This window comes from Trachymyrmex cornetzi, unplaced genomic scaffold (genome assembly GCF_001594075.2).
Source record: "Trachymyrmex cornetzi isolate Tcor2-1 unplaced genomic scaffold, Tcor1.1 scaffold109, whole genome shotgun sequence".
Classification (NCBI taxonomy): Eukaryota; Metazoa; Arthropoda; class Insecta; order Hymenoptera; family Formicidae; genus Trachymyrmex; species Trachymyrmex cornetzi.
In genome coordinates, this window is record NW_017295642.1 from 106885 (window position 1) to 111951 (window position 5067).

The 5067-nt window shown below is 36.8% G+C and overlaps 1 protein-coding gene across 1 annotated transcript in view; it reads left to right on the forward strand.

The window, feature by feature from the left end:
• The window catches only part of bs (serum response factor blistered), a 20641-nt gene that overhangs the window by 7129 nt on the left and 8445 nt on the right, over positions 1-5067 (forward strand). The gene's annotated exons all lie outside the window — the stretch shown is intronic.

Sequence of the window (5067 nt, forward strand, 5' to 3'; positions counted from 1 at the left end):
CCCGGGCCCGATGCTCGCCGGAGGCCCATACCAGCAATCATGCCCCTCGCCTCTGCCGCCCCATCACACCGCCTACCATCCCCATATGTCGCACTCGCACCCCCAACGGTAGTACGCGCTCGCCGCTCGTCGGCCCTTCGCGCTCCATCCTCCCTTCCCGCCGCATTTCACCTTTTAGGATTGCTTCAACGTTGCTTCGAGCAATTTCCATCACGTCGTGTCTAATTCCTGTCAGTCTTCGTGTATTACGTATTCGGAAGAGAGAGATTTATCTCCTGCTCGTCGATTCGGTTTGATAGAGCAACGCGAGCACTAACTTATTCTTATTGTTATTCGCAAGACAATTTGTGCAATTTATGTTACGTACGAATTGAACTACGATTAGGTATCGTGACGTCCGTGAAACATTGTGCGGTGCGTGTTGGTCGAATTATATTTCATTTTGAGCGCGGAGTTAAAAAATCTTTAATTAATACAGCGGTCTAATTTGCCGAATTTTAGAGCCCGGATTGCTACAAAATGAGACAAATCATCGTTTAGATGTCCGCGCGTAACGTTTTTCGTATTTTTAAAATATGCTTCAACACCCTGCGAATTTTTGGTGCGCGTTTGGGTCATTTTTCACAATTAACTCTGCTTTCCTGAGAAATACGGCGTACAACTATTTTAACGTACGCCAACGCGAGGTCGCGCGCGGCTTGTAGATATACTGAAATAATTTCTCTTTGGGCATATACCACTGACGTAATTTCCCTTTAGACGATGTATTACTTGTATCACGCCGGCGAGCGTGCCGTGGAGTCACGTATGGTATTTATTAAATTATATACGATGGGCGCGCAAAAGATTGTAGGCTTCCCTTGCGATCGAGTATTCTTCAACGTTTGGTCTCATATGTGTACCGAAAAGAAATTTACTAAATCTGAAAACATATTTCTTTGAATAGTACTAACTAAACATTTACTTTTAGTAAATAAATATTTACTTAAAATAAAAAATGACAGTTAAATCAAATAGTTTTTGTATCAAATGAATATATATTTACATACCTAATAAATATATGTTTATTTGGTAAATATTTACTTGGAACTATTCAAACAAATATTTTTTTTAATTTAATATTTTTTTTTTTCAGTGTGACCACACGATCGATTTCCGCGCGCGCAAATCTAGTCCAATCTTTCGACACGTTTTTACTCAAATGTATATACTTAAATATATATCCACGCGTGTTACATACATATATGTATGTAAATATATGTATATCGCCTTCTTACATATACATGGTCTGTTTAAAAAATTACCGAACTTTTTTTCTACATGTCATCTAAGGTTATATTATCTATTGAAATAGTGTGAAATAATTTTTATTTATGAAACTTAATTTTCCTAATTCTATAGAGTTACGTTTTTTTGCGATGTATAATTCATTTATTATGGCGTTAAAAGTGAAAATTTTTTACAAGAAAAATAATTGAACAAAATATTGAACAGTGTTCATAAAAGATGTGTTTGGTCGTCTACTGTATTCATTTTCATTCTTTTTTGAAAGTTGAAAATGAAGAGATATTCTAAAACAATTTTTTAAATTGTGTGAAATACAAATGGTTTTGTTATCATCAGTTTATTTTTCTTTTCATTTTGAAAAAGTATACAATTTTTTAAATTGTACAATTCCTATAAAGACTCTATTACTTCAGATGGGATATATTTTGAATAATTAATAAATGAAATTAGAAAAATCACACAAGTAATTGAATTTTAAATAAAGTTCGAAAACTTTTGAGACAGATTGCGTATATGTACATATTGGTGAATCTCGATTAAATATTGCGTGCTTTGAATTTTGCGCTCTCGCGCGCGAAAGGGTGGAACGACGGAAGCGCGTTGTATCATTGAAATGTGAAAAATAAGAGTGATTTCTATTTTGCAACGATTACATAACGAAAGAATGCAAGTTCGCCGTCAGCGGTTTTAGGAATCGCAGACGGATCGTGATCGATGATCTCGGAAATCAGATTGAGCGGATTGTCGATGAGATGAGTGTCGTTCAATATCTATATGGTTAGATTTCCGTGGTAGGCGAAGTCCAAAGCTCGGCATATTAGATGAAATACGGTAGTATTTGCATCAACGAGAGTCACCGTGCGATAGAAAGACATTGCGAGGAAAAATATCGTTATTATATATAATTAATGGATTAATTGATTAATTATTTTATAGGTTATAAATATATAGCGTAACATCGTGTGATCAATTACTCGGTGAAAATAATGATAGAATTTCGAGTACTCCAGTTCTAGTACTTGTTCGTCCAACAGCTCTCTGTTTTCTTTGTCTCTTTCGTTTTTTGTTTACTTTTTTTATTTAACTTAAATATCGTATTATTTATTGAGGAAGTCGACATTTTTTATTTATTAAAGGAAAAAAAGCATATCGTTATTGTAAGCCGGTGTTGTTCGCAGCGTCGGTGTCGATACTCTTTTTTATGTCGTGTACTTTACATGCGTTATAGAAAATACTCTTTTTGTCTCTCTTCGCGAGGGATATTCGAAGTACTTATTTATCTCTATTGGTCGTATCGAGGAGAAAAAAATCACTATTCGAAAAATCATGCGACAACGATTTGATTCATCGAATCGGTGGTGTGAGTGCGAATTCGGCGGTGCACGCTTAGTACTGTAACGCATTTCTTTTTTTTATTGAGCATTGTTGTGTCTCGTCCATTGTTTCTTTTTTTTTATTGTTTGCCGTGTAACGTGTTGTGTATCGCAACTAGCATGAGTAGTTATTTGGATTGTCACTTTTCTCGCAGAATAAGTAGCTAGTATTTAGATTACCTTTTAATTTAATCCACCCCCTCTCCCCACAATCTCTCCTGTATATCCCGTATCAATCCCATTCATCGACATTGTGCATGCGTATGTATGTATGTATTATTTGCTGATATTCTGTATTATATATCGTGGGAAAGAGAACCGAGGAGAAGGCAAAGGTAAAAAGAGGAACAAGGCCGGGCAAAGCGAGGGCCTTTAGGCCCCAATCAAATAGATATATGGAAACTGTAATCTACCGCGCGTCTCGACATGCAGAGAGTACAAATAATAATAATAATATCGATTATGATTTTAACGATAATCTGCGAATAATTGCGGCTCTTTCACATGATTAGTTTGTATTTTAGCATTTTTGTACATAGCATAGTAACTGTAAAAAATACTGTGATAATATTTATATATTTTTACGCCTATGAAAACACACACACACAAATTTCACCTTCATCATCTTTGACAATATAGTCCCTGCGATCAAGTGACTTGATTTTCTGCTGATAGATTCTCATTGTGCACGATCTTACCGATGTCATGTTTACTCTCGCGGGCCAGGTAGGTATTTCACAAAATTTATAGTTTCTTCTGCGAATTCGTATTAATTTTTAATTGCCAAAATTCTGTTGACTTGTGCGAGATAAGCTTTTAAATTTTCGAGTAAATAACGGAGAAATTTCAGAGGTAAGAATCTCACCAAAGTATGGAGAGGTAGAATAGAATATTTTTTACGATACATACGAGAATTTGTTTCTACAATTATATGAGAAAAGTTTCGGCTATTATTGATAATTCTTTAAAAATTATTCTGACTTCTGAAATATTTCCAGATATGTTCGCGTAAACTTGTTGCGAATTACTTGGTTGAATCTCTCGTAAAAGATTCTGAATAGTAACGGAGATGTTACAATCTTATATTTCGCGTTTCGGCCACGGGCCCGACATATGCCTATTTTTGACAATCTGGTTTGGGATATATTTAGAGGTCCAGAAACATTCCGCAGTACGTTAGGGATTCCTTTATTTCTAACGGTGCGTTAGGACTATCATGTATGTTATATCGAGAGTCCGATATTATTATTGCATGGCAGTAATCTGGAAAATGACAACGTCATTCAATGCACGGGGATGAGACGGAAGCGCAAGGTAGGTTGCGTTTCAATCAAAATAATACGCATTCGGTATATTTCTAATAGAGGCATCTGGCTATTGCTTAATGTATCTTTTTTTTTACCAATTAGTTAATAATAACAATACATGTGCACGAAGAATGTCGATAAGCAGTTTAATATGGTTTCGATGATATCGCGTCTCGATTGAAGTCAAACGTTAAGAAGCATCTTCGTGAAGATCGAGATCATTAAAAAAGAAAAAAAGCCATCGCAATACAGCGAATAGCAGATACGTTGCATCTCTTACGCGCAATGTGGATGCAGGTAATATTTATCGCATGATGTTTTGTTAGTACATTAGACAGCGTTAATAGTAAGTAATAATTAATGCAGATTACGAATATTGTATCCCAAAATACAAAACGATGCGTTGAATGTGTCCATGCTTTTATTTTATGTCAGTCGACATAACGCTTTATCCAAACTTACAAACGCGAGACGTAAGTTTATATTAAGCGCGTAGCTTGTAGAACTACATATCTATCTCTTTTTTGCGTTTGTGTGATTTTCGAGAGTAAAGTTGTGAATAACAAATGCTTGATGCCCGGTTGAAGGAAGCGGAAGTAAAAGTTAAAGAAACGTAAGTCAAGATGGCGCACGACAACATGCAGTTTATGGAGAGATCCTCATTCTTCGCGATTGAATGCCATCCTGTCCGCCATGAAATCGTTCTTTATTTTGTTTTTCAAAGAGAAAAAGGTAGCTGCAAGTATTGATCTACAAATTGTCAGAAATTGTCGGGTTTTTTTTCTGATTATGCTGATCCTTCGTTCATCTCTTCGTCCATTTCTTCGGCTAGGAGGGTGCACCTTCTCAGGGTACCTTACTTCGCAGATGGCGCTCACGTATTCCTAGTACCGGAAATGCGTATGGAGCTTTCGGTACCCCGAGGGCAACTGTGAGGTCAAAGCACGGTTTATGATTTAATGGGCGTAACGATGCCCATGAATGCCGTCTCATTCGTTCGTTTGTTCGTTCGTTCGTTCGTTCGCCAGGGTTGCAGACGAAGAAGACGCGCGTCCAGGTGTATCGCCTCGCAGGAGAAAGAGAGAGAGGGGGGGGGGGGG